This window comes from Cervus canadensis, chromosome 15 (assembly GCF_019320065.1).
Source record: "Cervus canadensis isolate Bull #8, Minnesota chromosome 15, ASM1932006v1, whole genome shotgun sequence".
NCBI classification, from domain to species: domain Eukaryota; kingdom Metazoa; phylum Chordata; class Mammalia; order Artiodactyla; family Cervidae; genus Cervus; species Cervus canadensis.
Genome location: NC_057400.1, coordinates 8,068,814 through 8,094,486, shown reverse-complemented (window position 1 = coordinate 8,094,486; position 25,673 = coordinate 8,068,814). Strand labels below are relative to the sequence as shown.

Here is a 25,673-nt window from a genome sequence, read left to right as displayed (position 1 = left end):
GTTTTAGTCTTTCAGCCTTGGTTCCCTCCTATTTCTCTTTCCCACAGCTTTGTCCTTGAACCCAAGGAGCAGAACTGGAGGCTGTGCTGCAAGGTCTCGTCTCTGAGGTGGCACCTGTGGTTTCTCCAGACCCCAGCAGGCTCTCAGATGAGGCGTGAGCGGAGAAGCCGCCCCTTTCACAGCCCAACGCTGAGGCCCACGGGCCAGCAAGAGACAGTGCCCACTGGCCGGCACCACTTTCCAATTTTGACAAACCTAATTAGGACTTGTCAAATGCTAAAAGTCTTCCTTTGGAGGCTGTCTTAGGTCTGGAAATCACAACTTTGTAAATTTGCAGTGTAGTTGAGATTTGGCAAGAAACTGAAGGTGTCAACAATTCTGAATGAATGTGAACTTGAACTTGACATGGGTCTCTCTCTTTTCTTTTTTTTTGAAAGTTATCTGAACCTTGAGCCAAAATACACCAAAGAAGAGATTCTCCTCACATCCTCTACCTCCTGGAAGTTACAGGTACTTTGACTGTGGGGATCAAGGGGTTGGGAGTGCAGAATTTGCAGGGAGTATGGGAGATTATTTATCTTCCCTAGGTCATCAGAGAAGGAAAGCCAAGAGACAGTGCTGCCATCCCCTTTTCTCCATCAACCTTTAGCATTTAACCCCTCACCTTTCCTGCCTGCCCCTGTCAGTCTCCCAGCTATCAAGTGCAGACTTGACAGGAATGTTGCAAGGAAAAACTAATTAAACGACAGTACAATGCTTTGGAAATATTAAGTGTCATGTAAATGCCTAATGCTAATAATAATCTTGATGGTGGTAATTATGTGCCAGGAAGCACATCCCAGACAGCCCAGCGCTGAGCCCCAGTGTGCTTGTCTATGAGAGTCCCAGGGAACACCCATTCTTTCTGCCGCAGAGCCCCAGCTTTGAGTGGCCAGGTGGGAGGTGGGAACTCCTTCCCACTCCAGGTCCTGCCCCCATCACCTGGGAAGCAGACTGGGCTTCATCCTGGCTGGGAGTCCTTAAGTTACTTCACTCTCTGACCCTGAAGTCCATGGCCTGTAAAATGGGAAGTTGGTGATTCCCAAGGTATGGCTACCCCCATGTTGGATTCTGCTTCTTCCAGGCTCTGACCAGCTCCACGATGCACTCACCTCAAGGTCTGACCTTTGTGAGCTGGGTGTCTTCCATCCTCCAGAGCTTGCTTAAGATAGAACCATTGGTGGTGGTGGTGGGGGTTACCTAGTTACCCTTCATGTTTAAATAGAAGAATGTCCTGTTAGGGTAAACATATCTCCCTCTTTCTCTGAACTCTTAATGGGAGGGGCAGGAGGTCTCAGGTCTTAACATTTTTCTAGTTTGATGAAACACCAGGCCTTCCCCAGGACTTAAAGTTGCCTTATAAGGTCATTTCACCACCACCCGTCCCTCAGCCCCATCCTCTCCCAATCAGAGCTTCCCCACCAGTGCTGGGCTGGAGATATGGGGTGCTGAGGTCTGCCAAAACCAGTGGAGGCTCAGGGGGCAGCAGACTACAGTGACTCATGATTGAGGGTTTCGGGAATTTCCACCAGAAATCGCTGGGCCTCTCAGGGGTTTTGAAGAGTCAAAACCTAGATACTTTACTGATACTTCTCGTCCTTGAACTTGCCCTAATTTTATTTCTCCGTGACTTGGAGAATAGGTTACAATTTCAGGCTTTTCCAGCTGCCATTTTTTGTCAGTCCTAATTTGGTTGGATTTTCAGTTTTTATTGCTATGTGATGACATACCCCTCCTTGTTGGAGAAGAAAATAGCTAACTTTTTTTTGTTGTTGTTATTCAAAGGAAACAAATTCTTGTCTAGTTAAGCTTTAAAAACGAAGTGCTTTGTATTGTTTAAACTCGGCTTCAGTAACTCAAAAACACCTTACCTTTAAAACTAAAACTTTTTACAGATTAAACAGAAACGGGTGGTTTCCTGAGTATCTTTTTAAGGCATCCAAATAGGAATGCTATTAACGGGGACAGTGTTAGGCTTTGGCATTTAGGCTATGTGATATTTCGTGGTCAAATTTGAGGAGAATGACAACATCAGACACTGACAACACACACACACATATAACACAAATGCACAGTTAGAAGGAATTCTGGACTTTGCCATTTCACTCCTTCTTAGATAAACATAGGCTTTACTTTTTATTTCTTCCTTATAATGAGAAGCTGGGTGTGCGACTCCATGGACTATATAGTCCATGGAATTCTCCAGGCCAGAATACTGGAGTGGGTAGCCTTTCCCTTCTCCAGGGGATCTTCCCAACCCAGGGATTGAACCCAGGTCTCCCGCATTGCAGGGGGAATCTTTACCCAGGGATGGGGTCCGGGGGCTGAGCAGAGCAGCACTGTCTGTGGGACACGGGCCTCAGCTCTGTGGGGCTGCCCCAAGCTATCATGCTAGCACGCCAGCTTTATTGGATCCCTTTCACTCACTGCCATCCTCCTTCTCATTACTCAGAACTCCCAATCTCTTTTCAGCATCTGCATTCCTGTACTGGCTGCAGTGTTTGCTGTGGGCACCCAAGCATTTTGTTTAATAACGTGCGTTAATTCTTCTGAAAGCACTCTGATGTGAGCAGTCTGTTCAGGAAATGCGGCTTCCATTCCAATGTGGCAGGGAAACCCTTCTCCTCCTCCGTGGGCTGTCAGCACAGTGCCAGGCAATGAGAAACAGTCTCTCCAGAAATTCAGATATTTCCACACTGTCGGCTATTTGGCCCTGGGAGCCAAAATGTTCAGCATTTCCTCCAGATAATAGTATGTTTCCAGGGCCCACAATAGTCTGGGAAATCGAGTCCCCCTTTCCCCTCTCCACAGGAGTCCTTACAGTAGACTGGGCCAAAAGCCTAAGGAACCACCAGACTGAAACTCTTCTCCAAGGCGGGGGTGGGGATGGGGAGGAAGTGTGAGGACATCATTCCCTTTTCTGTCCAGTGGAAACTGCCGAGCATGTGGGGATGAGACCACCCATTTCAGCATGGATGGGCTGTGTTGGTCCAGGGTGGTAGAAGGGATGCAGGAACTAGGCTCAGAGAGCCAAGCGGGCTGGCTTTCCTCTAGCACTTCTGGTTTGGAAGCTAGTTTGATGGGAGGGCTGGCAAATTTGACCATCTTGAGCATTTCCTGTGTGGGTTTAGGAAAGCTAACTAAGGATGGCAGAGTCGCAGGGGGTTACAGGGCCTTGAATTCCCTTTGCTATGACAAGTCTCTGGTGGGCCAGAAAAGCTGCTCCTCTGGAGAGAAGACCTCCTGGCCCACATCCTTCCATCAACTCAGATCCCAGGTCTCTGGCCTGTGAGTAGAAGAAGAGAAGAGTGTGTCGCATTTAGGGTTTAAAGGATATGAAGCCCCAAAGGAGCAGATAGTAGAATATCAGGAATTATCTGACAAGTGGCGAGGAATTTGGGGGAATACAAGCTGACTTGATACTATTTGCTAAATTAGCCTTGCACTTGGGATGCTTCTGGGCCCCCGTATCTCTCCAGTGTATGCAAGCTGCTTCTCAGAGCTGAGGCGCGTGACCTGGTTTCAGTTCTGGCCAGCACGACAGCCCCCGGCCCCACTGAGCACTTGGAGTATGGTTGGTCTGAACGGAGGTGGGCCGTCAGTGTAAATTAAAGTGCAGCATAACCAGCAAGACTTACTGTATAGTGCAGGGAGCTCTACTCAATATCTTGTAATAACCTATAATGGGAAAAAATCTTGGATATATATGTATATGTATAACTGAATCACTTTGTTGTACACCCTAAATTAACGCAGCATTGTAAATCAATTATATTTCAATAAAAACTAAACACACACACACAGCAGATTTCAAAGATAGCATGGCAAAAATAAAGTATCTCATTAATATTATTGTATTGATTATATATTGACATGACAAGTTTTTAATTTGTTGGGTTAAATAAATTGTTAAAATTATTTTCCTCTGTTTCTTTTTACTTTCCTTTGATGTGGCTGGTAGAGCATTTAAATTTACATTTTCAGCTTGTATTCAGGGGTCACATTATATTTCTATTGGACAGTGCTGGTCTAAGTAAATCCTTCCCTTTTGAAGTTATTTTTGAGGACTTGCTTATTAATTTCCTTCTTTCATTAGCCACATGCATGGAGGCCACTCAGAGCTCCAGGGAAATTTCCTTTCTGCTAGTTAGGCACTGAAAGATCAGAAGTAGCCCCGCAGCCCAGATTGACTTGTTTCCAAGTAATGGCTTCTGGTGACATCGTGTGGTCATTTCATAGTACTACACCAACCACAGGCTGTGAGCAGTCCCCATTTCCCAGTCCTGGTGTTACCCACTGCTCGCTGTAGTTACCAGACTGGCTGGGCTAATAGATCAGAAATCCTACACTTGCAGAAGAATGTTTTCCCCCCTGAATGTGTCCTGTTATCCTCTCAGCCTCCTTTCAGCTCTGCTACATCTGCAGTATTGGGTCAACCACATTAACCCACTTCGAGGTTTTCTTTACCCAAGAGAACAATTCTAGAAACCTCTCTCTGCTGCTGCTGCTAAGTTGCCTCAGTCGTGTCCGACTCTGTGCAGCCCCATAGACGGCAGCCCACCAGGCTCCCTCATCCCTGGGATTCTCCAGGCAAGAACACTGGAGTGGATTGCCATTTCCTTCTCCAATGCATGAAAGTGAAAAGTGAAAGTTAAGTCGCTCAGTCGTGTCCGACTCTTTGCGACCCCATGGACTGCAGCCTACAAGGCTCCTCCATCCACGGGATTTTCCAGGCAAGAGTACTGGAGTGGGCTGCCATTGCCTTCTCTGAAACCTCTCTCTAGAAGACAGATATTCCAACCTGGAAACCTTGCAAAAAGTTGAGTGGTCTTAGGGAAGTCTTTCTACTTCTCTGTGCCCCTTTTTCCTCATGTGCAAAAAGGTCATATAGCTGATGACCTCTAACCTCACCTCTGGCTCCCCAAATCCTCTTTGGCAGAGTGGACTCGACCCCTCACAGGTGGTCACCTGTAAGAAAGAGCTTAATGTGAAGTTCAGGGAGCTGACTTAACACAGAGCAGAGATAACTGACCATGATTTCTGAGGGGGCGATAATACAAACACAATTGTTGTCATCGGTGAAGACTAAGTACTTAACATATGCTATCTCATTTAATGCTGACAAGCATCACACAAATTAGGTATGAATACAAAAAGGTAAAGAATCTGCCCACAATGAGCGAGACGTGAGTTCAATCCCTAGGTTGGGAAGATCCTCTGGAGAAGGGCATGGCAACCCAGTCCAGTATTCTTGCTTGGAGAATCCTATGGACAGAGAAGCCTGGTGGGCTACAGTCCATGGGGTCACAAAGAGTCGGACGTGAGTCGGGCACACAAATAACAAGCAGACTTTTAATATACACGAATTTAAAAATTCATCTAGGAGACCAGGGGACCCTATAGAGGAATGCAGACTGTTCCAAGAGAATCTAACTGTATTGTAAATGAATGAAACATTTGCGTTTGAAAGGGGTGGAGAAAGATGCTGATCTAAGCAACTTTGGAAATAAGAGAGAATGGAGGCATGGAAAAGTGCACATAAGCACTGTGCTCTGGTTAATAAAATTGTTTCCCATGGGGGCATGCAATAATTATTCTGATATTATTAAGCATGTACACAGGAATTGGACAATCAAGTAAATGGTTGACAGATGATGGGAAACCAATTTCTTATAGTTAGAGTGGGAATTTACAAATAGTCAAGGAGAGGAAGCTGGAATGACCCATGTGGTAATGGATTACAGTGCGAGACATTAATATAAACCCATGTGTAGCTTATACAGATGATTACATATAGAAGTATTTGTATATACATATATATATATATATATATTATATACAGGTTAATATACACATACATATTTCCTGTCCTATAGGCTAAGAGGGCCTAGAAGCAATGACACCCCAATAGCAATAAGCATCTTAGCACCCAGATCTTGGTTTCTAATACCATCCTCCAATAAGAAACCAAGAGTCCTTGGAGAAATGGCTAATTCTAGAACCAGAAAAGGAAATGCACATGGTAAACCTGGAGCATTTTGTGCTGCTAGAATGTAAGAAAGTGCTCACAACTTTAAAAACCTCCACTGATAGAGGCATACAGGAGTCAACTGAAAGAATTCCCAATGATAAAACTGGAACACCAAACTACAAAATAAAGTAGTATTGTAACATTTGACTCAAAGTTTAAAATGAATATGTATTCATGGGTCCATACTGATATCAATGATTGAATATATAAATGAATGGGAGAGAAGGGGCAGATTTCCCTTGAAGAAAATTTCCAAATAACACCTTTCACCCCAAGGACTAAGACAGTGCATCCCCCCCCAGAAGTGTAGCCTGGGCACAGGGCTGTTGTTTAGGTGCTCAGTCATGTCCAGCTGTTTGCGACCTCGCGGACTGCAGCCTTCCAGGCTCCTCTGTCCATGGTATTTTCCAGGCAAGAACACTGGAATGGGTTGCCATTTCCTTCTCCATGGGATCTTCCCAACCCAGGAATCAAACCTGCGTCTCCTGCATCTCCTGCCTTGGCAGGCAGATTCTGAGCCATCTGGGAAGCCCATAGTGACTACCTTCCAGAGAGTCCAGTATGCAAAGGCAGAAGGTGAGGGGAAGAATCCCTGACAGGCAAAATCTGACAAACACTTCCTTAGGCAGGTGATCAAGGTCATTATCAGCAGAAATAATTCTTGTTAGCTGGTACTTCTGGTAAAACGATACTTTACCTCTCTGATCTTCCTCCCCAAAGCCCATAATCCTTATCGAGTCATAAGAAATACATCAAATAAATTCCCAGGGACATCCTCCAAAATATTTGAGCAGTATTCCTCAGAACTGTCACAGTGATCAAAAGCAAGGAGAGTATGAGAGACTCACAGACTTAGAGAATGAATTTATGGTTGCCAGAGTGGGGGAGAAGATGGGGAGAAGGGGTAGTCAGGGAATTTGGAATAGACAAGTACACACTGCTATATTTGAAGTCAGTAACCAACAAGGACCTACTGTATAGCCCAGGGAACTCTGCTCAATGTTATGTGGCAGCCTGGATGGGAGGGGAGTTTGGGGAAAAATGGATACATATGTATGTATGACCGAGTCCCTTTGATGTCTACCTGAAAATGTCACAACATTGTTAATTGGCTACACTCCGATACAAAATAAAAAGCTTAAAAAAGAAAAAAGAAAAAAACTAGAAAAGTCTGAGAAACTATCACAGCCAAGAGGAGCCTAAGGAGACATGACAAGTTAATGTAATGAGGCATCTTGAGAGGGACCCTGGAAGAGAAAAAGACAATGAATAAAAGCTAAGGAACTGTGAATAAAGTACACACCTTAGTTCGTTTGGGGGCTTCCCTTGTGGCTCAGCTGGTGAAGAATCCGCCTGCAATGCAGGAGATCTGGGTGCGATCCCTGGGTTGGGAAGATCCCCTGGAGAAGGGAAAGGCTACCCACTCCAGTATTCTGGCCTGGAGAAATTCCATGGACTGTATAGTCCACGGGGTTGAAAGAGTCGGACATGACTGAGCAACTTTCAGTTCGTGTCCATGTATGAACATGTAGCTGCACACTAATGTAAGATGATAATGGGGGGAAACAAGGTCAGGAGCATGTGAGAGCTCTCTGTACTACTTTCTCAACTTCCCTGTAAGTTTTAAACTGTTTTGAAAAATAAAGTCTATAAAAAATGTTGGGGCTTCCCTGGTGGGAAGAATCTGCTTGAATGCAAGAGGTACCAGTCCGGGAAGATCCCACATGCCTCGGAGCAGCTAAGTGCGTGTGCCACAGCTATTGAGCCTGTGCCCCAGAGCCCATGCTCCCCAGCAAGAGAAGCCGCTGCAATGAGAAGCTCATGCACCACAACTAGAGAAAGCTCATGGGCAGCAACAAAGACCCAGTGCAGAAAAAAAAAAAATGTGATAGGCGAAAGCAAGACGAGGCTGTAAAAATGTCTCTAGGTAAGGGTTGGCAAACTTTGTAAAAGGCTAGTTAGTAAATATTTTAGGTTTTGGGCCTTATGGTCTCTATGACAGCCACTCAGCTCAGCTGTCTTAGGGTAAAAGCAGGCACAGGCCACACAGACGAGATGGCTGATTTCCAATAAAATTTTATTTAGCAAGAACAAAACAAATAAACAAAAAGTGGCCTGTGAGCCATGGTTTGCCAACCCTGCTCTAACTTGTGTACTTAGAAGCGGAATTTCTGGGCCACAAACATCCAAACGCTCCATTTTGGAAACCATCAAATGGTTTTCCCAAGAGACTGCATCAAGTTAAAAAAAAAAAAGAAAGGAATGTATTAACATAGAAGCTGCTTTTGATTCATGTCTTGCCCAGAACTTAAGATTTTTTTCTAAAATGTTTTTTTGCTGGGTTCTTGTGCTGCGTTTCCCTGATTATAGCGGGCTTGTAATTTCTCCCTCTTCGGAGAAAGGCCTGTTCGTGGTTTTTGCTCAGTCCCTGCTGTGTTGTCTTTCTTTTAAGCATTAGCAGGAGCTCTTTATATATTCTGGGCTTCTCTGGTGCCTTAGATGTTAGAGAATCTGCCTGCAATGCGGGAGACCCAGGTTTGATTCCTGGGTTGGGAAGATCCCCTGGAAAGGGGAATGGCTTCCCACTCCAGTATTCTTGCCTGGAAAATCCCATGGACAGAGGAACCTGGTGGGCTACAGTCCATGGGGTCCCAAAGAGTCAGACACAGCTGAGAGACTAACATATACTTCAGATATTAGTCTTTTATTTGTTATTAATGTTCCAAATATCTTCTCCCAAGATATGGCTTGTCTTTTCACTTTTCATCAATATCTTTTGATGAACAGAGTTCTTAATTTTAATGTAGCCAGGTTTATTAATCTTTCCTTTTTATAGTTAGTACTTTATTTCCTCTCTTGTTGAAGAAATCCTCTTGCCTTTCACCTGTAAGTCCTCAGTACCTCTGGAATTTACACAAAGTCCAGAATATATGGAGGAGGAGAGAATTCAATTTGATTTCTTTCTGTTTGGATTGCCAGTGGCCCCAGTCCAGCCCTTCCTCCCCTGCTGTCTGCAATGTCACCATGTCACGTCATGTCCACATAGGACATCTAGAGCTGGTGTCTAGTTTGTTTCATTTGCCACATAATTTCATGATAATTCCTGATACCAAATTACCCCCAACCTAGTCTTTTTCAGGAATGTCTTGACTATTTTTAGCCTTTTGGACAGTCATATATGCTTTAAAATTATCTTGTCAGGTTTTCTGTGTGTGTGTGTGTGTGTGTGTGTGTGTGCCCAGTCGTGTCTGACTGTTTGCAACCCCAGTTTTATGAAAAAACAAACAAACAGTATTAGTTCTGGGAACTTACTGAGATTGCACTGAATCCATAGACTGGTGTGGGGAGAACTGACATGTTCAGAATGTTGCACCTTCCTGTCTCTGAACATACAATATGTCTCCTAACATCTTTGGGATGAGGTTTAAAAAGGTTAAGTGATCAGCCCCTGGGACTGTACAGTGAGGCTGAGGTTAGCCTGTGACCTCTGAGTTTCCCCTCTGCCCAGGTGAAGGGGAGCTCACCCACCTTCAATAAAAATTTTCTTCAATAGAAAAACAGCAAAGAGGGCTCCTGACTATACTAAGCTCGCTCACCCAACTGGGAACTCAGTCGATAGAAGCAGAAAGGGGCCCTGACCCTCTGAGAGTTGTAAAATGAACAACTGCCACTCCTGCTGCAGCTCAAGCTGTTTGCTTAAAGCACTTTTTAATAGGTCCTCAGACAGGGAGATGGCAATTAGGTCTTCTCAAGGCTCCAGGTGCCCCAGAGAGAGTGGTTGAGAAATCTGATCCCATGAACAGATAGGAAAGTTATAATTAACATAGTCTATGCGAACACATGTGATTGCCTCTATAGTAGTTTTCCAAACCATCAAGAGAGTTCTCAGACAAATCTTCACTCACAGGGCGGCTCAGAATGCCCACGCTTCATACTACCAAGTTCCTTGTTTTCATAAAAAACAGATAAAAACCCAACCTAGATGGTCTGTACATCTGCCAAGTCTAAAATCAAGGAACTGAAATGAATAGGCACTGAGTATTTTTGTTGTTTTTGTTATTGTTCAGTAGTTAAGTCGAGTCCAACTCTTTGCAACCCCATGGACTGCAGCACACCAGCCTTCCCTGTCTTTCTCTATCTTCTGGAGTTTCCTCAAACTCATGTCCATTGAGTCGATGATGTTATCCAACTATCTCATCCTCTGTCACCCCCTTCTCCTTCTACCCTCAGTCTTTCTCAGCATTAGAGTCTTTTCCAATGAGTCAGCTCTTTGCCTCAGGTAGCCAAAGTATTGGAGCTTCAGCTTCAACAGTCCTTGAAATGAATATTCAGGGTTGATTTCTTTTAGGATTAACTGGTTTGATCTTCTGGTATGTCTTTAAAATAATTGTCTCTCCACTGAGGCATAACTTAAATTCAGTAAGTTACAAACCTGGAGTGTCCAGCTTACTAAATTTTTACTCAAGTATACCCCGTGCAGCCACTACCCAGATCTGGCTATTCAACATTTCCTGACCCCAGGGGTCCCCTGTGCAAGACCCCCGCCCCAGCCATGTCTTCCCCCAGGAGGCTGCTACTCTGACTTCAATCACCACGGATTAGTCTTCCCTGTTTCTGAAATCCCTATGGATGGAATTCTATCACATGTATTTTTTGCGTATGACTTCTTGAGCTCAACATTGAAATTCATCAGGATATCACATGTCACCATCGTTTGCTTTTTTCAACTACTGTATAAAAACCCATTGTCTGATTTGTTGCAAGTCATTTTACTACTGGTAGACATTTTGGTTGTTTTCAGCTTGGAGCTATTGCAAATAAAACTGCTGTGAACATCACTGAACTTGCCTTTTAGTACACCTGTGTGCACCTTTAAGCGGGTATAAACCTAGGAGTTTAATAGTCCAGTTTCTGAATTATGATAGGTCTTGAATTTTCTTTCTTTCTTTCTTCCTTCCTTCTTTCACATGTTTAGCTGTAGACTTATGTCTGGCAAAAGAATGTAGCCCTAATGATTATGCTTTTATTGCCATATTTATTGTCATATTGGTAGGACATTAACCAGCTTTTATCTGGCCTGACAGTACTTTTCTTTTTTTCTTCTCTCCTTCCTACCTCCTTCGCCTCCTTCCTTCTTTCTTTCCAAAATCATCTTTACAATAAAATTTACAGTGTATAATTTACATATAATCAAATCCACCAATTTTAATTGTACAGCATAATGACAAATGCGTATGGTTGTATAACTACCACAATCATCAAGACAGGAGATAGTCTTGTTAGCCAACTGTCTTCTGTACCTCTGCAATCACTTTTCCCCATCCCCAGCCCCTGGCAACCACTCACTTGATTTCTGTCCTTATAGTTTTACCTTTTCTAGAATTTCATAAAAATTAAGTTGTAGTTTCTATAGTCCTTTGTACTTCCTCTCTTTCACTCAGCATAATTATTTTGAGTTTCATCTGTGTTACTGCATATGTCACAATTCAATCCTTTTTTTTTTCCATTTATTTTTATTAGTTGGAGGCTAATTACAATATTGTAGTGGTTTTTGTCATACATTGACATGAATCAGCCATAGATTTACATGTATTCCCCATCCTGACCCCCCCTCCCACCTCCCTCAATCCTTTTTATTGTAGAGTGATATATATATATTTCATTGTGATATACTGCATTTTATTTTCCTATTTATTAATGGACTTTTGGGATTTTTTTTTAATTTGGAAGATCTTATTAATAAAGCTGCTATGATTGTTTGCTATAGTTCTTTGCATAGAAGTGTGTTTTCATTTCTTTTGGATAAATACCAAGAAGCAGGATTATTCAGTTACAGAGTAAGTATATATTCAACTTTATAAAATAGAGAGCTAGTGGGAAGTTGCTATATAACACAGGTAGCTCAGCCTGGTGCTCTGTGGCAACCTAGAGGGGTGTGATGGGCTGGAAAGTGGGAGGAGGGTTCAAGAGGGAGGAGACATATATATATACTGATGGCTGATTGACATTGTTGCATGGCAGAAACCAACATTGTAAAGCAATTATCCTCCAATAAAAAATTTTAAAAAACATTAAAATAGGTAATTCCTTAAAGGAAATGCCAAACTGCTTTCCAAAGTGGTTGTACCATTTTGTTTTCCCACCAGCATTGTATGAGAGTTTAAGTTTCTCCATATCTTCACCTATACTTGATATTAGTAGTCTTTCTTTAAAATTTTCTTTATACTGGAGTATAGTTTATTGACAATGTTGTGTTAATAAATGTTGTGTTCGGGTACACAACAAAGTGATTCAGTTATACATATACAGGTATCTATTCTTTTTCAAATTCCTGTCTCAGCTAGGTTGCTGCAGAATATTGAGCAGAGTTCCCTGCAATATACAGTAGGTCCGTGTTGGTTATCCATTCTAAATATAGCAGGGCGCACATGTCTATCCCAAACTCGCTAACTCTTCCCCTCCACCCTTCCTGGTAACCTTAAGTTCTATGAGTCTGTTTCATAAATAAGTTCATTTGTATCATTTTCTTTTAGATTCCACATATAAGTGATATCATATAATATTTCTGAGTATTGCCAGTATTTTAATTGTAGTCAATTGTAAAAATGTGTAATTGTGTCTCATTTGGTTTTATTTATTTTGCTTTGTACCTATTGGCCGCTTGAATATATTCTTTGATTAAGGACTGTTCAAATCTTTTACTCTTTTAAAGGTTGAGTTGTAGTCTCATTAAGTTGTAAGAATTCTCTATATATTCAAGATATACAAGTCTTTTATCAGATTTTGGGAATGCTGTTTTCCCAGACTGTTATTTGTCTTTTCATTTTCTTAACAATGTCTTTTGAAGAGTGTAGATTTTTTATTTTGGTCAAGTCCATTTTACTTATCTTTTTCTTTTATAGTTTATGTATTTTGGGGTTTTACCTAAGAAATTCTTACATAATCCAAGACCAAGTTTATCCTTATATTTTCTTCTACAATTTTTGTAGTTTTAGCTATTACATTTAGGTCTATGATTGACTATGGGTTATAGCTGGTGTATAGTATCAGATAAGGGTCAAGGAATATTCTTTCATATGAAATTCCAGGTGGTCCAGCAGCTTTATTGAAAAGTCTGTCTTTTCTCCACTGAAGAACATTAGCACCTTCATCAAAAATTCACATCCATACAATGGGGTTGTTGTGAGAATTAACTAGGACTTTGAAAGCCCTAAGCATTAATAACTAGCACATAATAATTGAACAATAATTATTTTCAAATTTATAATCATTTATAATTTATCATTATTTCAGTTAAATTTTCTGTAAAATAGATGTAATACTACATATTTTGTAAGGTTTTTGTGAGGATTTGGTGACAAATATTGTAAATAGAACTTTTAGCAGTTTCTGCATGCAATAAGTTCTCACAATCTTCTCTATATAACATTGCCTACAAGTAGACACCCTCTAAACAATAGCTATTCTTACTATCTTGCATATGTCTGTAAACCCTCATTTGATGATTAATACATGAAAATATTTTATGCAATTATTAATGCTAATATCCCTTATGAATCAACAAGGAATTATTATTTTCTACCTTTCAAATTGGATAATTTTTTTTTTTTTAATGAAACCCAGTGTTGCTAAGAATGAGGGAAAATGAGCACTCTTTTATACTGCTTGTAATAGTGCAAATTAGCCCAGACTTCCTGCAGGGCAACCTGGCAATATAAATCAAAACTTGTTAAAACGTGCATACATTTTGGCCTCACAATTCAAATTTTAGGAATTTTAGCCCAAGAAAATAATTAAAATTGCGTGTTGAGAACTGTGTGCAAAGGTGCTCACTGTAATAATATGTATAGTCGGAGGAACCTTATAACCACCTAAATGCTTGACAAATAGTTAAATAAATTGCTGTACACTCATGCAATACTATACAAGATGCCCTCCTTTAAAATTATGTAGTAGAAAACTGTTTTATGATGTATTGAAGGAAAAGACTAGGTTACATACCAGAATTCATTTTTTCATTCAGCAAGTATCTGTTGCAGACAATGGGCTATGATGGAGAACTATTCAGACAGTGCAAGGCAGTAAGTGCTGGGACAGGTGATGGCAAGGGGCTAAAGGCCCACACACAAGGATGCTTAGGCCAGTTTGACCTGAATTTGCTGTCTAGGTCGGGTCAGAGCTCCCATAGTGAGTGACATCTCAGTAGAGACGTGAAGAATGAGTAGGGCTAGGCAGAGATAGATGTGGGGTTGGTGAGCAGATAGAAGAGGGTTCCAAGCCAAAGAAGCCATGTTACTACAAATTCCAGGAGATTACCGAAAGCTTTTATGCTAAAGAGTGAAGTGATCAGCCTTTGCATCCTAGAAGGTCTTCTCTCCATTGTGTGTGGGGTGGATTGAAAGGCATCATAAAAGTAAGTAGACCAGTTAGAGACTGTTGAAGTAGTTCAGAGATGATAATGGTCTGTTGGAAAGAAGTAGATGAATCCAGGAGATATTTAGAAGGGCTATTGGACAGGACTCGATGATTGATTGGGTATGAGAAGTGAGGAGGGGAAGAAGAGGGCACCAAACAAGGGTCTGGCATGACCACCTGGACCAAGAGTGACCCCCTCAGAAGATGGGGAACTCTAGGGAGGGCAACTGGGAGGAAAGAGGGGAGAGGTGTTGTGTTCTGCTTGGGTTACATTCACTTTGAGTTCCTCTTAGCAGAGAAGCTCCATAGAGAAGCTCTAATCCATAGTTGGGGATTAGAGTCTGTAGCTCAAGAGAGAGATTAAAACTGAAAACTCAACTCACATATAAGTGATGACTGGACACAAGAGAGTGGGTAAGAACTCATAGGCCAGTATTTTTGAAACTGCAGATCTTAATCCCCATTAGTGAACTATGAAATCAATACAGTGGGACATCTCCAGCATTGAAAACAAAGAAAACATAAAATACAAAACTCAGGAGTGCATTTATAAATAAGGGTAGGAGTTGTTTCATGAAACTTCTGTTGTAGATCATATATGAATAAAAGACTGCCACAGTGTGTGACATGAGTTTGAGTAAACTCCGGGAGTTGGTGATGGACAGGGAGGCCTGGCGTGCTGCAGTTCGTGGGGTCACAAAGAGTTGGACATGACTGATTGACTGAACTGAATGAACTGATAGTGTGTGAATGTACCCTGTCCTCCACTGTAGCTTGCCTCCATTTGACAAGTGAGAAGCTATCTCCATGCATATATTTAAATCAGCATTTGTGCTCCTTGACAGTTTGGAGCAGGGAGGTTCAACTGAAAAAAATGGTTAACAGTTGAGTCCTCAAACTCATCAGCTAGTAAGCAGATAAAAACATATGGAAAAGCACCTGAATTCTGGATTTCTCATAACCTAGTTTTTCCCTACTAAGATTCTTTTTAAATTTTAAGATAATGGAGGTGAGATTGATTCGATGAAGGCACAATTCCTCAGCGAGTGTTTCCTTGTACCTGGAGTCAGGAAACATTACTGTTGTGCTAGATGGTCCCTTTCAAGTCAATTTGCTGACATTAACTCTTAGAGGGCAATTATTTATGACTATAAACCTTTAGGTTCTAGGAACCCAAAGTAGTAAAGCCAGCCTAAAGTGGGTCAGGAAGATTGGAAATAAAGTTTGGAGTAGAATGAGGGGAGTTGATGGGGTAGCACACCTATCATAAAAGAAGCTGGTGTTCAAGTCCTTGCCATCTGCCTGCTGGCTGTGGAAGGCACACATCTCACTGAGCCTCCATCCCCAAACTCATAAAATAGAGACATAAAGTCCTCCTCTACAAGCATTACCTTTTCATTGAGAGTATCAAGATGAGATGCAATGTGGTGAAGGGTTTTGTTCATTGAAATCCATCTATAAATGCTTGGCAGTGTTTCTTGGGTTAACAGTCCTTAGATTAACTTTGAAAAACAGGAGATGAAAGCCAAAGGAGGATCAGGTTCTTAGGGTTCTTGTATCATAAACTCTGTTCTTTCTGCTACAGAGCAAGTACTGTGGAGACTCTCTGCAAGCACTGTGGAGCGCTCCTGTGGTTACTATATTATAGATGGCCACAGGGACAGCCAGCCTGCAGACTCAGACACCAGCTCCACCCCTGGCTCACTCCACCCTGAGTGCAAATATGTAATGGAAGCAATAGCATCTTATTCAAAGAGTTGTTTGAATGACACAATATAGTAATCATGTGAGCAAAGTATGTATGTTCGTTAAGTCTCAGTTCTCACCAAGGAAGCTCCAGTCTTTCGGCTCCATGCTGAGCAGAGGAGGCTGAACCTGCCGTTCTCAGCTCCCTCTGTCTCAGAGATGCCCCTTCTCTTCTGTCACAAGTCCCTAAACTTCAATGTGCAAATGCTCTCAGGTAACGCAATGAAAAATTCATTCTCTGGGACTCGTCCCCAGGCAACGAAAACACACCTGTAACAGTCTCACCTTTCCTGGTGTCCCCCTTGGCAGGTGGCCAGTGTTGAGGCCTCCAGGGCACTGTCTGCTGGCGAGAGCTTGGACTCTGCGTCTCCCCTGGATTCCCTCATTCAAGATCAAGAATAAAGGAAAGGACTTGATGCGGACAGAGCAACATGCAATTTGCCCGTTCAGTCATCTGCTCCATGGGTCCTACCCCTGGAGCCAAGAGGCCCCCATCAAGGCCGAGGCCATGTCCCCACCCATCTCACGCACACACACCTGGTAACACCTTAAGCCATGGAGCTTAATCTCTCACACTCTAGGGGAGGAAGGGAGAGACTTCTTCTTTCTCTATTTTAAGCAGAAATGTTAGGCTGGCCGTCAACCTCTGCAGCATCCCCACTGGGCTGGGGAAGGTCCTTGCCCACCTCAGCGGCAGGAACTCTAAGAAGTCCTTCCAGAGACTTCCCTGGTGGCGCAGTGGATAAGAATCTGCCCACCAATGCAGAGGACACAGTTTCAATTCCTGGTCCGAGCAGATTCCACATGTCGCAGAGCAACTAAACCCATGCACCACGACTCCTGATCCAGCGCTCTGGAGTCCGTGAGCCGCAACTCCTGAGCCCGCTCCCTAGAGCCCACGCTCCCAAACAAGAGAAGTTGCTGCAATAAGAAGTTCGAGCATCACACCTAGAGTAGCCCCACCTCGCAGCAACTAGAGAAAGCCTGCCACAGTAACGAAGACCCAGGACGGCCAACAAAAATTTAAAAAAAAAGTCCTTCCAGGTGCCTCCTCACACAGGCCTTCTCCTGGGCAGTCACTCTTGCAGGGGCAGCTCCAGAATGTCTATACCTGGGGGGAATAGAGTTGGGGGGGGGCTGGGCCTTGACCTAGCACCTCAACTGTTTTTCACCTAAGCTGCCTGTTATATAAATGCAGTTTTCTAGAGGTGTTTCCTTCCCACTTGAGTAAGATCGAGAAAGCAATTATGGATACGAGAGGATATTATTTTTTTCTTTTTTTTGGAAAAAAATTATTTTTAGTTGAAGGATAATTGCTTTACAATACTGTGTTTGTTTCTGCCATACACCAACATGAGTCAGCCATTGGTGCTCCTGTGTCCCCTCCCTCTCCTCCCTCCCAGCTCCCACCCCGCCCCACCCCTCTAGGTTGTTTCAGAGCCCTCGTTTGAGTTCCCTGAGCCAGTCAGCAAATATGAGAGGGTGTTATTATTGTTTTAACTATTATTGTAACTAGCACATTTTGACGAGCCCTTCTTTGTGATCATAAATCCAAAGGGTTCAGTAAACCATAATTTTGCACAACTTGTTTGGTGGTCAACTCCTTCCTAAATGAATGTGAAACAATTTATAGTCTTTCTGTCCCTGGCTAGGTGTGAATTCTCCTCTGTTTTGCGTGCTTGATTATGGGGTGCTGCCCCAGACCCCGCAGGGCTGCCAGATACCATACAGTCTTTACGCCATATTACTTTCCTAAAATCCCTCAAATTCTGAATTTCTGAATGCACCTGGATAATGGTTGGTGGGCCTTATTACAAGAATTATAGTTGAGGGACTACCCCGGTGGCCCAGTGGCTAAGACTCCATGCTCCCAATGCTGAGGGGTCCAGGTTCAATCCCTGTCAGGGAACTAGATCCCACATGCCACAGCTAAAGATTCTACGAGCTGCAACTAAATAAATTAATAAGTATTAAATGCTGCTGCTGCTGCTGCTAAGTCACTTCAGTCGTGTCCGACTCTGTGCGACCCCATAGACGGCAGCCCACCAGGCTCCCCCGTCCCTGGGATTCTCCAGGCAAGAACACTGGAGTGGGTTGCCATTTCCTTCTCCAATGCATGAAAGTGAAAAGTGAAAGTGAAATCACTCAGTCATGTCCAACTCTTAGGGACCCCATGGACTGCAGCCTACCAGGCTCCTCCCTCCATGGGATTTTCCAGGCAAGAGTACTGGAGTGGGGTGCCATTGCCTTCCCGAAGTATTAAATAAATATATAAATATTAAAAAAAGAATCATAGTTGATATTGTTGTGGAGATTCAGAAGGGGTGGAGGTGTATTGGGACTGGAGGCCTGTACCTACCCCCACCCCCTTACCTGTCTCCTCCCCACAGAGCTCTCCTGGAACGGCTGGTCTTCAGACACCATCGCCAGCAGCTTCTGATGGCCTGTGACCGGCTGCATCGGCTCCGTCTCAGGGCAGATCCTCGCCAGCAGATGAGCCCCCCATGCAGGAACCCCTAGCACAGTGCCCGCTTTCCCAGCCCACAGGCTTACAGGGTGTACTGTGGCTCTGAGCCCCAGGCAGGGCCCCGGAGGATGCCAGGGAAGCTGTGAACACCCTGCTGTCAGAATCACCATGATTATCTCTGGCACCTTCATCAGAGGTGCCCTCAGCCAGAACTCACAGGTACCTGTAGACGCTCTTGAGCCACCCTGCTCCGTAGCACATCAAGCAGGCTGAGAAGCGAAGGCGGAGGACCGTGGTCTCTCCTGAGGGTCCCAGGAAGGAAGCAGGGGCTGCAGAGGTGCCAGTGGGCCCCAGAAGGACAGAACCGTGTCCCTTTGATCCCCACTGTGTCTGAGCAGAGAACCTGGCCTTCAAGGGCAGCACGGCTTACAGCTGAATGAATGAAAGCAAGTGGCGCTCGCTGAACCCGTCAGATGACAGTCCAGACAGAGGTCAGCTGTAGCTGTGGGCGCTTTAATGCAGTACTGACTGTATGCAGAGCCCTGCTGAGTATCAGACCCTGTCTAGTCCAGACTTCATGACACCACGTGAAGGGGCAATTTCTATCCCTATTTACAGATGATAACTTCAGGCACATGGAGGTCAGGAGCCTTTCTGAAGGTCTTCCCAGCCAGCTTGGCTCCAAAGTCTGAGTCATTTCTGTCCTGGGCTGCTGCTCAAGGGCAGTCCACCTGCCCTCCCCTCACAGTGGGGCTGGACCACTGTCTACTGTCCTTCTCTCTTTTCTGTAGAGAAACAACTGCCGGAGCCTGGAGGAGAGACTCCACCGGCTTTCTCTGAGGGCAAGGAGCCAGGAGGCAAGGACTGGGGAGAGGCTGAGAGAAGGGAAGGTTGGGGGGGTGGGGAGGAAGGAGAGACTCCCCCTTTTCTGGGATGGGTTCCTGCTGCATGGTCCATCCTGCTTTCAAACCCTCTTCCCCCTTCATGATCTGAATCACAGCTTCTCTATTAGCTTGAGGATTCCCCTTAACACCTCCTTGTGTTTCTCCTTTCTTGATAGCTCAGCTATATCTGGCAGAGAAGGCAATGGCAGCCCACTCCAGTACTCTTGCCTGGAAAATCCCATGGACGGAGGAGCCTGGCAGGCTGTAGTCCATGGGGTCGCGGAGAGTCGGACACGACTGAGCGACTTCACTTTCACTTTTCACTTTCATGCATTGGAGAAGAAAATGGCAACCCACTCCAGTGCTCTTGCCTGGAGAATCCCAGGGACGGGGGAGCCTGGTGGGCTGCCGTCTGTGGGGTCGCACAGAGTCGGACACGACTGAAGCGACTTAGCAGCAGCAGCAGCTGTATCTGGAGACTTTTGTTTTTGAACTACATATTCTTTTTCAGATTCTTTTCCATTATAGGTTAAAAGATTATTATAAGATTCATTATAAGATACTGAATATGGTTCCCTGTGCTATACAGTAAATCCTTATTGATTATCCATTTTATATATAGTAGTTTGTATCTTCTAATTCCAAAACTCTTAATTTAACTCCCCTTACACTTTCCTCTTTGGTAACCATAAGTTTGTTTTCTGGGTTTGTGAATCTGTTCCTGTTTTGTAAATAAATTCACTGGTATTAGTTGTTTGTTTTTTTAAGATTCTACATATAAATGACATTATATGGTATTGTCTTTCTCTGACTTACTTCACTTAATATGATCATCTCTAGGTCCATCCATGTTGTTACAAATGGGCATTATTTCAATCTTTTTTATGGTTGAGTAATTTTTCCATTGTATTAGGTTGGTGCAAAAGTAACTGTAGTTTTGCATTGTTGAACTTTGCCATTTGTTACTGGTTAAAAAAGATAAAATAAATGTGGTTATGTTATACATCATTTTAATGCACATTTCTCACTTTATTATTATTTACTTTTTTGCTAATGACATTATTTGCTGTTTATTTTATATTTATTTTAGACTAGGGAAATATCTTAGACAAAAAGCAAATTTGAGCAATCTTATTTGAGTTCAAAATGGGTTGTAAAGCAGTGGAGACAATTCACAATATCCACAACGCATCTGGCCCAGGAACTGCTAAAGAATGTACAGTGCAGTGGTAGTTCAAGAAATTTTGCAATGGAGACAAGAGCCTTGAAGATGACAAGCGCAGTGTCTGACCATCAGAAGTTGACAACAACCAACTGAGAGTCATCATCAAAGCTGATCTTCTTAAAACTACATGAGAAGTTGCCAAGGAACTCAACCTCAACTATTCTATGATGGTTCGGCATTTGAAGCAAATTGGAAAGGTGAAAAACCTCAGTAAGTGGATGCTGCATGAACTGACTAAAAAAATCATCATTCAGAAGTCATCTTCTCTTATTCTACACAAGGGCAACAAACCATTTCTCAATGAGATTGTGATATGTGGTGAAAAGTGGTTTTATGTGACAACTGGCAATGACCAGTTCAGTGGCTGGACCAAGAAGAAGCTTCCAAGCACTTCCCAAAGTCAAACTTACACCAAAAAAAAAAGGTCATGGTCCCTGTTTGGGGGTCTGCTGCCAGTCTGATCCACTACAGCTTTCTGAATACCAGCAAAACCACTACATCTGAGAAGTATGCTCAGCAAACTGATAAGATGTACCCAAAACTGCCTGCAGCCTATATTGGTCAACAGAAAGAGCCCAATTCTTCTCCACAACAATGCCTGACTGCAAGTTTCACAACCAGCACTTCAAAAGTTGAGCTAATTGGGCTACAAAGGTTTGCTTCATCTGCCGTATTCACCTGACCTCTTGTCAATTGGCTACCACTTTTTCAAGCATCTCGACAACTTTTTACAAGGAAAATACGTCCACAACCAGCAGGAGGCAGAAAATACTTTCCAAGAGTTCATTGAATCCCAAAGCACAGATTTTTATGCTACAGGAATAAACAAACTTATTTCTCCTGGCAAAAATGTGTTGATTGTAATGGTTCCTATCTTGATTAATAAAGGTGTGTTTGAGCCTAGTTATAATGATTTAAAATTCACCATCTGAAACTGCAATTATGTTTGCACCCACCTAATGTATATGTACCACATCTGGTACATTTAGGTTGCTGGACATTTAGGTTGCTTCTGTGTCTTGACTGTTATAAATAGTCAGCTATAACCACTGGGGTGCACGTTTCTTTTCAAATTAGAGTTTTCATCTTTTCTGGATATACGCCCAGGAATGGGATTACTAGACCATGTGGTAGCTCTAGTTTTAGTTTTTAAAGGAGTCTCCAAACTGTGGTGGCTGCACCAATTTACATTCCCAGCAACAATGCAGGAGGGTTCCCTCTCCTGTATCTGGAGACTTTTGAAGCTCTTTACCGTGATTCTCTGTTACTGGAAGAAGTGATTGTCTCAACACCAAGCTCCTGCTGTCCTCATCCTGAAACCTCCATTCCTTGAGAACTCTGTTTTACATAATCACATTGTCTGTGGAGAAGTGGGTAGAGTGTGGTAGAACAAAATAATTAGACAGAGAAAGTATGAGTGGAGAGGGCCTCAATCACCAGACAAAGGAGAGGTCTTTCCTCCAGGTCCTCATGGCTTCTGCCTCTTGTTTTGGAGTGGATCCAGAGGCTTGCCTCCAGAGATTTTGAATTCACTCTGTTTTCTGTATGGGCAGATCCAGGGGTAGCATATCCAGTGCACTGGGGGCCTAGACTCTGAAACCGGCAGGACTACACCACCGCTATCCCATCAGTGCCTTTGGGCCAATTAGAAAGGTATCTTTTCTTTGGTTGGAGTAAAATACACCTGCAATGCAGGAGACGGCCTACAATACAGTAGACCCAGGTTCAATCTCTGTGTCGGGAAGATCACCCAGAGAAGAAAATGGCAACCCACTCCAGTATTCTTCCCTGGAGAGTCCCATGGACAGAGGAGACGGGTGGGCTACAGTCCATGGGATTGCAAGAGTCAGACATGACTGAGTGACTAAACCACCACCAGAGTGTAAGATGGGTCTTGGGGCAACTCATCCCCTGCAGGGGTTCCTCCCGGGGAAAGGCACAACTTTCCCACTGGAAGTGGTGGCCCCGGGCGGGACATGGCCTGACTGACATGTGCACTTTTGGTAGCACTCCCAAGACAGAGTCACAAGGATTGTCCACTGACGTGGACAGCCCCACCAAAGACATAGACTGGGGTGGGGATGTGTTTCTCTGACAGCGATGCATGATCTACCCCACTGTGGCCAGTATGGGCTCCGTTATTGCAGCTCTTGAGCTCCAGAGTGCAGGCCCAGTAGTTATGGTGCACAGGTTTAGTTGCTTTGAGGCATGTGGGATCTTCCTGGACCAGGGATCCATCCATGTCCTCTACATTGGCAGGAAGATTCTTATCCATTTTACCACCAGGGAAGTCCCATAAATTTACATTTGCCAAAACCCTTTGTGAACCCTGAGTTTCTGGAAATTCTGATAACTGTAGTGGCTCTGGCCTTGTGACTTCATAGCACTGTGGCCCAGATTTGGAAAGAGCGCGTTTCCCAGAAATAGTACCTTCTCCAGTCAGATGAGCCTCTTGCTGCTCACATGAATGAATGAATGAATGACTCAGTGAACCAGTCGCTCTCCAAACCCAGCACAGGGCCAACATGGAATCTCTCAGTTCATTGTCCTACTTGCTAACACAATGCATGCAGGAAGAGTTCATGCATATGCATGTGTGCATGCTCAGTCATGTCCAACTCTGCAACCATATGTACTGTAGCCTGCCAGGCTCCTCTGTCCGTAAGATCCTCCGAGCGAAAATACTAGAGTGGGTTGCCATTTCCTCCTCCAGGGGATCTTCCCAACCCAGGGGTTGAACCTGTGTCTCCTACATCTCTGGCATTGGCAGACAATTTTTTCTTTTACCACTGAGACACCTGGGAGACTCAGAGGAAGAGTCCAGAATCCTGTTCTACAATCAAACACAGAGTAAGAATGTTTCTAATTCAAATATCCGACATATGGGAAGCGATTGCAAAACACCAGTGTAATATGATGAGCACAGACTCTGGAGATGGGCTGGGTTGGTTAAACCCTCGTCCCACCATTTCATAATGGTGTGACTGGCAGGTTCTGCAACTTCTCTGAACCGTGATTCCCTCATCTTTAAAGGATGATATCTACTTCCGACAGTTGAAGTAGAGATTAAATAAGACACTGCATGTGAAGCACCCAGCCTGTCATAAGCACTTGACAGATTATTACAAGATGTCGAAATGGTCATTTCCTCCATTGACCTGGACAGAACAATTTTCAAAAGTTATAAATGAAGAGAAAGCAACTAAAGAAGAGGTGAAGGGAAGAAGACTATTGAAAGACAGAGGATGGGCCAAAGTGCCCCTTTCCTCGCAAAGTCTTCAGGCCAGCAGCCACTGAACGGTGCTGGGCTGTTTGTCCCTCCAAGAGTGTGACACTTGGATAGTGATGTTGGCCAGCACGGCCCCTGATTGAGTTTTAATTACAGCAGTTCCGGGAATGAAGTTAAACCTCTGTTAAACCTCTGTTCTCCTTGCATAATTAAATTTAGGTTAGCATATCTGGAGAATTCTTATCCCACACATGTACCGTGCCTCCTTGTCTGAAGAGGGATTTCAAAATTGGACATTGTTGTTTAATGGATGAAGTTTAAGAATGACACACGGGCTTTGTTCCACTTTAATTACTAATAGTTAATTGCAGGAAGAACCTAATTAGATTGCCACCGGAGGGAGATGTAGGTGGAGATGAAATGGATCTCTTCATTAGGTATGGTTCTAAGGAAAGAGGGGCCAGCAAGGTCTATGGGATTCTGGAGGCTTCCAGGCAGGGCAAACGTAATTTTGAGAGACTCGACTCTAATGAAAGGAGGCTGCCTTGGTGAATCTGTTAGCTGCTTTTCAGACCTCTGTGCCAATCTCCGTACTGGCTCTGAAAGCGGCACAAGAGAAGCAGGAGGCATGATGCTTTTCCTTGAGGTGTCTCCAGCTTGTTCAAGGAGAACAAAATTAGCATACCCAGGGCAGAGGAAAAGGAGAACTTCATCAGCAGCTACGCGAATGACAAATTCTAAAGGGCATCTGAGAAGTCTGCTCACTGGGGACAGTGGGGACTGGCAGAAGAGCGTGTGAAACCCAAGTTCAAAACTCAGTTCTACCAAGTCCCAGCTGCAAGGCCTTGGACAAGTTACTTGACCACTGCAACTCCATTTCTCATCTGCAAAATGACACCCACCTTGCAGTGCTGAGTGAGGAGGAACAAAGGCAGAAAAACAGCAGCATGGGGCTTGGTTCTTATTTCTTGAAAAAAAAGAAAAGAAAAACAACCATAGCTGTTCTTTTAATTATAGGCCCTCCTGAATCTGAGGATTCTGAGATGAAATCATCCAGGCCTGTCTGAAACAGGCTTTGTTTTCCACTGAAATATAAGAGATCAGTCTCAAAAACCCCTACATGTATATGGGCAATGAGAGACCCCATGGGTGAAGCTTGTGGATGACCAGGGCCCAGGGCTGGTTTAATCCCTGCTTCCTGGACCCCACACACTGTGGGTCCCAGGACCTGCTGCTGACCCAACTGGAGTCCTGCCCTCCTCGCCGCTTTGCTAAGAACTGAAATGTTTAACTGAACAGCTCATTTGTTGAACCAGGTTTTCAACCACTAGTTTTCAGCCAGGGGAAACCCCTCCCCAGCACTCCCCAGAGGACATTCGGCAACTTCTTAGAGACGGCCAAGGTTGTTGTAACTGGGAACTGGGAGGCGTTCCTAGGGCATCCAGTGTGTAGAGGCCAAGGACGCTGCTAGACTGCCCACAATGTGCGGGACAGTCTCCCAGTCTCTCATGACAAACTTATCTGGCTCCAAACATCAAGAATGCCGAGGCTGAAAAACTGGAGTAACTTGTCCTGGATCCAGGGCAGCAAGCCTGGCAGAGAAGTCTCTGAATATGTGTCTAAGTGTGGCCTGAGGA

General features: G+C 43.8%; 1 long non-coding RNA gene across 1 annotated transcript in view; it reads left to right on the top strand.

Annotated features, from left to right (window-relative positions):
* The window catches only part of LOC122453871, a 34,367-nt gene extending 14,526 nt beyond the window's left edge, over positions 1 to 19,841 (top strand). Inside the window, exons 2-3 of the long non-coding RNA XR_006273205.1 lie at positions 438 to 510; positions 18,622 to 19,841. This is a non-coding gene — a long non-coding RNA (uncharacterized LOC122453871). The remainder of the gene's footprint in view (positions 1 to 437; positions 511 to 18,621) is intronic.
* The last annotated feature ends 5,832 nt before the right edge of the window (positions 19,842 to 25,673 follow it).